Source organism: Bos taurus, chromosome 8 (genome assembly GCF_002263795.3).
Source record: "Bos taurus isolate L1 Dominette 01449 registration number 42190680 breed Hereford chromosome 8, ARS-UCD2.0, whole genome shotgun sequence".
Taxonomy (NCBI): Eukaryota; Metazoa; Chordata; class Mammalia; order Artiodactyla; family Bovidae; genus Bos; species Bos taurus.
The window spans coordinates 41,602,337-41,614,086 of NC_037335.1; the positions used below are offsets into that span (position 1 = coordinate 41,602,337).

Here is an 11,750-nt window from a genome sequence, read left to right on the forward strand (position 1 = left end):
GATTCACTTTTTAATTTTCACAGTGCCTAACGGTACACCTCATACATGGAATGTGCTCAAGAAATGTACATGGATAAAAGAAAGAAATTAATCCTGAAGTTAAGAGTAATTGGAATTATGGAATCAGACCTGACAATGTTCTTTTTTTGATCAATATTTTATTGAAGTATAGTTGATTTATAATGCCGTGTTAATTTCTGCTGTATAGCAAAGTGATTCAGTTATGCATATATACATTTTAAAGTGTTTTATGGCTTATCATAGGACTTTGAATATAGGTCTCTGTACTATACAGTAGGACCTTGTTGTTTATCCATTCTCTATATAAAAGCTTACATCTGCTAATCCCAACCTCCCAATCTCTCTCTTCTGCTTGGCAACTACCAGTCTGTTCTCTATGTCTGTGATTCTGTTTCTTTTTTAAAGATAGGTTCATTTCTGTCACATTGTAGATTCCACGTTAGTGATATCATACGGTTTTTCTCTTTTTTACTTCACTTAGTGTGATTATCTCTAGTGGCATTCAGTTTGCTGCAAATGGCATTACTTTGTTGTCTTTTAATGGCTGAGTAGTATTCCATTGCATATATGTACCACATCTTCTGTATCCATTCATCTGTTGATGGACATTTAGATTGCTTCCATGTCTTCACTGTTATAAATAGTGCTGTTGTGACCATAGGGGTGCATGTATCTTTTTGACTTAGAGTTTTATCTGGATGTATGTCCAGGAGTGGGATTGCTGGGTCATATGGCAATTCTATTTTTAGTTTTCTGAGAAATCTTCATACTGTTTTCCACAGTGGCTGCACCAACTTCTGGTCCCACCAACAGTGTAGGAAGGTTATCTTTTCTCCACACCCTCTCTAGCATTTGTCATTTGTAGACTTTTTTTTTTAATTGGAAGCTAATTACTTTACAATATTGTGGTGGTTTTTGCCATACAGTCACATGAATCAGCCATGGGTGCACATGTGTTCCCCATCCTGACCCTTTCTCCCACCTCCCTCCCCATCCCATCCCTCAGGGTCATCCCAGTGCACCAGCCCCGAGCACCCAGTCTCATGCACTGAACCTGGAATGGCGATCTATGTCACATATGATAATATACATGTTTCAATACTATTCTCTCAAATCATCCTATTCTCGCCTTCTCCCACAGAGTCCAAAAGTCTGTTCTTTACATCTGTGTCTCTTTTGGCTGTCTTGCATATAGGGTCATCATTACCATCTTTCTAAATTCCATATATATGCGTTATTATACTGTATTGATGTTTTTCTTTCTGACTTACTTCGCTCTGTATAAAGGCACCAGTTTCATCCACCTCATTAGAATGGATTGAAATGCATTCTTTTTAATAGCTGAGTAATATTCCATTGTGTATATGTACCACAGCTTTCTTATCCATTCCTCTGCTGATGGACATCCAGGTTGCTTCCATGTCCTGGCTATTATAAACAGTGCTGCAATGAACACTGGGGTATACTCGTCTCTTTCTATTCTGGTTTCCTTGGTGTGTATGCCCAGCAGTGGGATTGCTGGGTCATATGGCAGTTCTATTTCCAGTTTTTTAAGGAATCTCCACACTGTTCTCCATAGTGGCTGTACTAGTTCACATTCCCACCAACAGAGGGAATGTTGAGGGTTCCTTTTTCTCCGTACCCTCTCCAGCATTTATTCCTTGTAGACTTCTTGACTCTGACCGGTGTAAGATGGTACCTCATTGTGGTTTTGATTTGCATTTCTCTGATAATGAGTGAGGAGAAGGCAATGGCACCCCACTCCTGTACTCTTGCCTGGAAAATCCCATGGACGGAGGAGCCTGGTGGGCTGCAGTCCATGGGGTCGCTAAGAGTTGGACAGGACTGAGCAACTCCACTTTCACTTTTCACTTTCATGCACTGGAGAAGGAAATGGCAACCCACTCCAGTGTTCTTGCCTGGAGAATCCTAGGGACGGGGGAGCCTTGTGGGCTGCCGTCTATGGGGTTGCACAGAATTGGACACGACTGACGTAACTTAGCAGGATAATGAGTGATGTTGAGCATCTTTTCATGTGTTTGTTAGCCATCTATATATCGTCTTTGGAGAAATGTCTGTTTAGTTCTTTGGCCCATTTTTTGATTGGGTAGCTTATTTTTCTGGAATTGAGCTGCAGGAGTTGCTTGTATATTTTTGAGATTAATTCTTTGTCAGTTGCTTCATTTGCTATTATTTTCTCCCATTCTGAAGGCTTCACCTTACTTATAGTTTCCTTTGTTGTGCAAAAGCTTTTAAGTTTAATTAGGTCCCATTTGTTTATTTTTGCTTTTATTTCCATTACTCTGGAAGGTGGGTCATAGAGGATCCTGCTATGATTTACGTCAGAGAGTGTTTTGCCTGTGTTTTCCTCTAGGAGTTTTATAGTTTCTGTCATACATTTAGATCTTTAATCCATTTTGAGTTTATTTTTGTGTATGCTGTTAGAAAATGTTCTAGGTTCATTCTTTTACAAGTGGTTGACCAATTTTCCCAGCACCACTTGTTTAAAGAGATTATCTTTTCTCCATTGTATATTCTTGCCTCCTTTGTCAAAGATTAGGTGTCCATAGGTGTGTGGATTCGTCTCTGGGCTTTCTATTTTTTTCCATTGATCTATGTTTCTGTCTTTGTGCCAGTACCATGCTGTCTTGATGACTGTTGCTTTGTAGTAGAGCCTGAAGTCAGGCAGGTTGATTTCTCCAGTTCCATTCTTCTTTCTCAAGATTGCTTTGGCTATTCAAGGTTTTTTTGTATTTCCATACACATTTGTAGACTTTTTAATGTTGGCCATTCTGACTGGTGTGAGATGGTATCTCATTGTATTAATAATTTTGATTTGCATTTCTCTAACAATTAGTGATGTCAAGCATCTTTTCATATGCCTATTTGCCAAATGTATGTCTTCTTTGGAGAAATGTCTATTTAGGCCTTCTGCCCATTTTTCGATTGAGTTGTGTTTTGTTGTTGTTGCATTATATGAGGTGTTTGTATATTTTGGAAACTAAGCCCTTGTCAGTCACATAATTTGCAAATATTTTCTCCCAGTATGTAAGTTGTTTTTTCATTTTGTTCATAGTCTCCTTTGCTGTGCAAAACTTGTAAGTTTGCCCATTTGTTTATTTTTTTTTAATTTTTATTGCCTTGGGAGACTGACCTAAGAAAACACTGGTACAATTTATGAAGCCTGATAATGTTCTAATTGCTTTTCAAGAAACTTTAACCTGGATTATAGAAACAATATGGCTGATGCTGCTGCCTCCACCTGAACCCAAGGCAGGCATTTGTAATCAATCCCTGCACTCTTTCCCACTGAACCCTGATATGACCTCACAGTTCTTAGCCTGACACCCTGGGAAGCCATTATGAGTCTGTAGAAGTGAGCACAAGAGATGAAATCCAATCACTTTTAATGACTCTAAACATTGATACTATTTCCCAATCTTTGAACAGTCTTAAAGATTTGTATTATTATGGATTTATAATTTTGCTGAAGCACAAATTTGATACTGATATCTGCTACAAGGTCAGTATGAGGGGAGTGTCTTTTTGTCGGTAACTCAGAGGATGCACCTCCATGTAATCAGTAACTCTCCTGAGGTATTGCTTAAAAATTGTCATTGTCTTCACCTTATTTTGGGACTTCCCTGGTGGCTCAGATGGTAAAGAATCTGCTTGTAATGCAGGAGACCCAGCTTCGATCCCTGAGTTGGAAAGATCCCCTGGAAGCTCACTCCAGTATTCTTGCTTGGGAAATCTCATGGACAGAGGAGCCTGGTGGGCTATAGTCCATTGGGTTGCAAAGGGTTGGACACTACTGAGCAACTAGCACTTTCAACACTTTCACCTTATTTTTAGAAATGTAAGCTCTTAGTGTCACTAAACAAATGATGTAGGGTAGAGCTTATTTTAATGGAGGAATTTAACAACTTTTTCTTATCTCAGTCATGTATCTATGGAATTCTTAAGAATCAAAGGGAATTACTTATTAAGTGCTAATTTACCGTGTTTTATGAGGAAATTACATTACCATAGTATTTGCAAGTTTGAAAGTGACCTCAGAGCATGTCTCCCCTGAATATCAAGAGAAAATGAATTAGGGAAACCTTGGAAACCTCAATCCTTCATGAAGCCATCACATTATATTTAAGACAAGGTCAGATCAGTGGTCTGCAGAAGACCTTCAGCCGTGCCCTGGTGGAGTAGACAGGCCCTTCAGTAGGAGATATGTATAACACCCCAACTTACTATGACCCATTAAAGACTACCGACAATGCCTTCAACAGAGGATATGGATTTGGCATGACTGAAAAAGATCAGAGAACCAGGTCATGTAGTGGAGTGGAATTTCCTACTTCTGGCCTTGCTTACTTACACTGATTCAGGGAAAGCATCAGGCAACCTAGAGACCAAATACAAGATCTGTAATTGTGGACTGACCTTCACCCAAGAGTGAAACACAGACAGTACTCTTGGGACAGAAATCTCTTTGGAGTACAAGTTGGAAAAAAGATTGTTTATATCAAACATAGGAAAGAAGAGCAGGAAATTGAAGGCCTCCTATAAGTGGGCTTGTTTCCATCTTGGCAATAATGTTGGTATAGATATTTCTGGACAAGTTATCTATGACTGAGCTGTGTTGATCTTTGAAGGTTGGCTTGCTGGCTATCACATGAGTTTTGACACAGCCAAATCCAAACTGTCACAGAGTAATTTCACTCTGGGTTACAAGGCTTCAGACTTCTAGCTGCACCCTTACATGAACTATGACACTGAATTTGGAGGGTTGGTCTACCAGAAGGTGAATGAGAAGATCAGAACATCAATAAACCTTGTGTAGATAGCCGGCAGGAACACCTGTATCAGCATGTCTGCTGAGTACAAGTTGGACTGTAGAACTTCTCTCTCTGGTAAAGTAAATAATGCCAGCCTGATTGGACTGGGCTATACTCAGACCCTTCAAACCAGGAGTGAAACTGACTCTGTCAGCTCTCATCGATGGAAAGAACTTCAGTGCAGGAGGGCACAAGATCGGGCTGAGATTTGAACTTGAAGCTTAATGGAGTTTTGAATAAAGCATCATTTTTGTTCCTGAACGTGAAGAGAAATGAACCCAGTATGTTCTGGCTTTTAAATTCTTCTGTGAAATTTCAAAAGGGTGAACTTTTTATTCTTCCAAAGATTTGTAATCTTCCCCACTCTGAAGCCTAGACACCAAGCCCATCTTCAGGGAGGTGCTTGAAGGCATGCCTGAAAGTTGTCATGTTCGTGTCTCATTTCAGTTCAGTTCTGCAGTGTTATTTTCAATGTGTTCCTCGTGACAATGCAGTGTCATGTTACAAAGGAGATGACCCGACCCTCCGGTTGTCCATCACCTCCTGCATGTCCCACACCACTTTTTCATGACCTGGTAACATACTGGTCCCTGTGCAGTAGTTGAATCTTTGGTTTTGCATCATAAACCCATCACATTTGGAACATTAAAAAAAGACAAGTCCAAAGCCCTCGCAAGTCAGCAAGTTGGTCAGGGGCTGATGTCAGGAGCTGCTCTGAGGTAGCCTGCATCTAGCCAGACAGCTGTGGGACTTGGATGTTGCACAGGCTAAGGAGCTCCAGGATGTATACCAGCAGTTGGTGTAGATGTTAAATTGTGCATTTGACTGCCAGTAACACAAGACCCTGACTGAAGATAACCAGTAACTTCATCATATCACAGAACAAGAAGTCCTGAGGTAGAGTGGTCTCCACGATTGGTGACTGAGTAGCTTGGAGATTTCCTCAAGGACTGAGGTTCTTCCCTCCTTTGGCTCTGCCATCCCCCTTCCTAGGTCAGACTCCCCTTAGAGGCACAAAGTGACTGTGGAAGTAACAGGAGCCACATCTACGTAGACACACCAGTGTCTGGAGTCTTAAGAAGAGGCTGTCACCTCTGGTGTCCCCTCTTGGTGATAAAGGTAGTTAACATTTATGTAGCACTTACTATGTTCTAGGCACTTTACAAACATTAATTTTGATCCTTAACAACACTCCTGTTGCTGCTGCTAAGTCACTTCAGTCATATCCGACTCTGTGCGACCCCATAGATGGCAGCCCACCAGGTTCCCCCGTCCATGGGATTTTCCAGGCAAGAGTACTGGAGTGGGGTGCCATTGCCTTCTCCACACTTCTGTTAGGTATGTATTATTATTAACCCTGTTGAACGGATGAGGAAATGGAGGCAGAAAGGTTAAGTAACTTTCCAAATGACACAGCTAGTGAGTGGTAGTGCCAGGATCATCAACCAGGCAGTCTACTCCAGAGTTCAATCCACTCCAGAGTCCGTGCAGAACCACAAAGCTCTCTGCACTGCAAGAAAACCTTTCCAGAAGCAGCCCACAGACTTGTCTTCCTGTTTCAGTGGCCAGACCTGAGTCACATGCTCACCTCTAACTCAGTCACTGCCAAGAGATATGGGATCACTGCAGAGGAGCTGAGCTGGTTAGGATTTATCACTAAGCTGGAGATAGACTCATCTTTCCCAAGAGATAGACTCTGGAAAAAAAAAAAGAAAAAAAAAGGGTTCTGTTTCCCAAGAAGGATAATGGACATGCAGCAAGGAACCACTGTCATCTGCTTATGAGGGGCTGCCTAGAAATAGCCCAGCTGCTCTACTAATTCCATTCCCTGTGCATTTACAAGGTAAGATGGTGTATTGCACCGTAGTCATCCACATACGTATCTTTCCCTCTTCCCACTTGCTTGCAAGCACTCCAAAGATAGGAACAGATCTCACAAATTTGCATATTCCCCACAGGGCCTGGCATAGGGCCTGGCTCATAGAAAGTGTTCAAGAAACGTTTGTTCATTGTAACTGAATTTTCATTCTCAAGTCTACTTAATTGGAGAGGTCAACAGTTGGCCATGCTCAAGGCAGACAGATAATGCATTTTCACATTGATCTAGCAATCAAATAAATTCTGGGGAACTTCCCTTGCCATGCAAAATAGCGTGAAATCACACATTAACATAGGTCAGTGCAGAAGCCCAAACTTATTAAATTGTTAGTGTCTTGCACTCAGCACCCTTGGAAGTAATATTAATGTCCCATTTTATTATGACTTGACATTTCCACTACATTTAAAGAAACACATCAGAGAGCCACAGTCAGAGCAGGCTACATAATTTGTACCACCCAATGCAAAAAGAAGATGCAGAGACCCAGGCTGGGTAAATGAGTCAGTCTCCCCTTTCGAGCCCCTTGTTCCAAACCGTGGTGGACAGGTGACTCCCAAGACTGCAGCTTCCCAGTGTCGAGGTGGAGAATGGATGAGAGGACCCTTGGATTTGCCACTGACCTCAGTCCCTGCGCAGGAAATAGCATTGCTCTTCCCCACCCAAGAAACAGCTGGACACATGCCTGATTCCAGTTCTGCCTGTGGCTTGCCAGGAACCCCCATGGGTACAGAGTGTAACAGAACTCAGGCCACCCCCACCTATTGCTACTGTAGTCCTAGGGGCAGGGGCAAGGAGGGGGAGGCCCGGCAGAACCTGGGACTTCGTGGCTGTATCCTAGAGAGGCAGAGGGAAGGCAGAATCCTGTCCCCGTGAACTGAAGCTGCCAGCCTCAAGTGCGTGCACTGAAGTCCCAGCACACTGCACTAACAAAACACAGATTCAAAGATAAAAATAAAGATCTCAGGACAGCGATTCCAGAGCATTAAACCACAAACACTCAGCACAGGAACCTGTGAGACTGCACTTAACCCCACGCCCTGGCCGTCGAAGTGAGGTGTAGGCCCTTGCTCAAATGTGAATTCTGTCTATGGAGAAGAGAGGTGCCGTTTTAAGTCATCCTGTTCTACAAAAGCTGGTTGAATACGTGAGCTTATCTACAAGGATGAGGAAGAAATTAGACAATGAAGAGGTTAATTGCTCTCTGCAAGTGTTCAGTGGCTCCGCCCCAAATGTGTGCTGTGGTGACTTTGGACTTGATCCTGTAGACAGGGAGCCAGGAGCACCCATTCTTCCCTCCCTCACCTTTCGGCACAAGTGGTACTTTAGCCAAAATAAAGTGAGAGAGTGAAGTCGCTCATTCATGTCCGACTCTTTGCGACCCCGTGGACTGTAGCCCCCCAGGCTCCTCCGTCCATGGGATTCTCCAGGCAAGAATACTGGAGTGGGTTGCCATTTCCTCTACAAAGCCAGAAGTGTGGCCACAGGGAAAAAAGTGGATTTTTGCAGCCTCACAACTACAAAACAGCCACGAAATTTGTGATAAACATTTTTTAGGAAAGCAGTTTTGTATGAAGTAGTAGGCATAATAAACAGAGCCTAAATTGAGATCTGTGTCTGGGAGCATCCGTTGAATGGGGTGGACCCATGAGGAGGTGGAAGGTGCCTGAGAGAACAAAGATAGGAAATGTGACATTTGTGCCTAAGAATCTCATCCAAGTTCCCAGGACTGTCATGGAACCTTGCCATCACCGATCCCTTCCAGCACTTCTGTGAAGGCTTCACCCTCCTGCCAGCACACCCAAGGGGGTCCTTGGCCAGCTCCCTCTGAAGTCAGTCAGCTACGACGATCACCAGCTGTTCCCCGTCAAGATTGGCCTGGTACCGCAAACGCCTCCCTCTTGGCTAGCCATCCCTGCAATGCCTCCATTAGGGTTTATTGTGTGACCAGGTCCCCGTGCTTCCGATTTGATGTCCCACCACCAGCTGCATATCTGAGCCCCTCTCCAGGCAGGGGGTGTGTGTCTCTTGAATGTGAATCGATCCTAATATTAAAAAACAAAACAGGACCCAGTGTTTTTTACATTACCATCTGACATTCCAAGCGAAGCTCATTTTCAGATGATTCCCAGCTGTCACAATAGCATTGTGCCTGGATGGCTCTGTCACCACAGAAGCAAGGAGGGCAGTTTATCTCAGATTTAATCTGGTAGCAGAAATTGTGATTGAAAATCAACCTGAGACATGTAGAGCAGCTACTTCGAATCACATCTATTGACGTTGTCCATCGCTTTACTGGGGATAAAACACTTTTTTTGTACACTGTTATCATGTATGTTAGGGAGTGATGGAGGCTCTAAGGGGAGAAAAAAACTAAAGTATTTTCCTCCTGAGCGCAGAAAAGGGGAGGAAATAGCCAGGTTCTTACAAAAGGGAATCTCAAAAGCAGACCACAGAGCTAAGCACAAAAGAATGAGCATTACCAGCACCAAAACCCAGAGAGGCTGAGATGAAAACATTGCCAGCTTAAGATAGGCATCATGGGAGGAGGGTCAAGCCAAACTGAGCTCGTGTAACCAAGTGTCAGAATGGAGGGCTATTAGACAACTGTTCGGCCAAAGTAGATTGCTTGTTCTTTTATTTGTCGCATACATAATACATGTGTGCTCAGTCACTCAGTCAGGCCTGACCCTGTGACCCTATGGCATGTAGCCCACCAGGCTCCTCTGTCCTTTGAATTTTCCAAGCAAGGATCCTGGAATGGGTAGCTATTCCCTTCTCCAGGGGACCTTCTGGACTCAGGGATCAAACCCGTGTCTCTTGCATTTGCAGGTGGATTCTTTACCACTGACACAACCTGGGGAAGCCCTCATAATACATAACTTTGTATTAAACAAGTACAGATGAACCCAAAAGAAAATAGTAGTAAATTTTAGGCTTCCCAGTCTAGCTCCTCTTACAGACCCATTCTTGGAAGCATTTGCCTGAATCTCATCTCCACTGATACTCTCAGCTTTCTGCTTCTGTCCCTGTTCCCCGTAAAGTCTTTACCAACCTGTTCTCTCTTCCAGTGGTTTGGGAATCAGCATTTTCCTAGCTGTCGATGACTCAGAAATGGACTTAATTGATGATAACTGCATGTCCTAGAGGGTTGGTGCTCATAATTACCAATGTCTCAGAGGCTGAAATGCACACTCTGTCCATATAAATTGTGAGAGAATTCAGCTTGATGAATGCTGAGCAAAAGCGTGACTTGCCACATCTGGTCACTTTGATGGGCCAATCGTGAGTAAATATTTCCTTTGTGGTCCTTTCCCCCAGAGTCCTGGAGAGCTGAGTTGAACACATTTTTGTGTTTCTGTACCCTACTCTCTCTCCATTGGCCTACCGGGGTCCCTTGCATACAGTAGGTGCTCAATACATGTTTACCAAATGAAAAGTCTCTTTCTTAGAGCATGATGAGGCTCCACTGCTGAACGCATTCAGTGGGCTTTGTTTCCCATGAACTCCCCTTGTGTGAAGCCATGGTCCTGATGGGAGCTGAACTGTTGAAAAGACTGATTATCCCCTGACCATGGGGGTGAGCGGTCAATGTATGGGAAGGTGTGAGGGTTGAGGGCATCCCTAAGGTGTGATGAGTCTGAGTACCCGCCTGTGTCTAAGGCATCGTTACTTTATTCGAGGACTGTAGGAGTTCCCAGCAGGGCATCCTTCTCACCAGGAGCCAGCATTCAGAATTCTTTCTTCTCCAACAGTTCTGTTCTCAAGATTCCCCTCCCTCCGTAACTCATCTGTTTAACTACAGTTGTCCCCAAAAGCCTCAGGTGAAAATGGGCCAGACGCAAGGTAGAGGGTGAGCACTCCAAAATGAAGACCAGGGTGGACGAGAGAATGGGACAAGAAGGGGAATGCTGCCAAGAAGGTGAACACTGGCCTGGCATTTCTGGAACACACTTGAAGGGGCTTTTCTCCTGGGAAGTTTGAATAGTGCTGAGTCTTCGTTACCCCAGACCCGATCCTGGCTCAGAGGTGAGGAGAGTGGTGGGGATGGGACACAGAGAGCATGAGAGGAGACTGAGAGCAAAGAGAAGGTGAATTAGAGGGAGAAGAGAAGAGAGGGGAACTGTAACTGAATCCGTGGAGACAGTAGGGATTTATCAGTAGCCTTTGCCCAGGTGGCTGTTACAGAGTGCCTGTCTTCCTGCCTATTCATCTGTCTACTCCTCCATCCACTTATCTGTCCATGCACCCTGGCTTTTTACAAAAGAATTTAAGTGGGTTTCCAAGGATAAATTGTATATGATATAGTAGTAGAAACTATAGTTGTGTAGAATAACAGAGAAATACAAGGATGGGGAAATACAGCGCCAAGAGCCGGGCTGACCACACACGCACACGCACGCACACACACACACACACACACACACACACACACACACACATACACACACACCTGCTGGACTGGATTGCTCTCTGAAGTGCTGCTTGTGACAGTGAGAGGCAGGGACACTCGTGACCAAAGTGAGCATCTTGCCAGACCTGGAGCTCTGGCCTGTGGCGTGGGTCTTGCTTGGACTAGGCACACTGGCTTGGACTTCATGGGGTAGCATCTCTATGCCGTGGGTGGCAGGGGGAAGGTAGTCCTAAATAAGCATGTGCCATGGTGAGGCTTGTTTGCATTAAGAACCAGACACAACTATCGCTTCACTCGCATAAGGCAAACTAGCAGAAAGAACCCTCCCACCTACAGAAAATACCATGTCAGAAGTTATAAAACAACACTCATTTTTTTCAGAGTTCAAAAACTAGTCAATTTTAAAAGCTTTTTTTGAGTTTAGGAAAAAAAAAAAAAAAAAAGGCTTGAAAATCCTACTGACAGGGCCTCTGAGAGTCTTTTCTTAGCTGACATCTCCCTCTACTGACAAGGCCTCCTCTCGCTGTTCCCTCGAAGCCCAGCAGGGAAGTCCTTTGAAAGTGACAGGCCTGTGAAATGCCTTTGAGCCCTTGCTCACTGATGGAGA

The 11,750-nt window shown here is 43.8% G+C and overlaps 1 pseudogene; it reads left to right on the forward strand.

Annotated features, from left to right (window-relative positions):
- Positions 1-4,203: 4,203 nt before the first annotated feature.
- LOC100139044 (voltage-dependent anion-selective channel protein 3-like) lies at positions 4,204-5,553 on the forward strand (annotated as a pseudogene).
- The last annotated feature ends 6,197 nt before the right edge of the window (positions 5,554-11,750 follow it).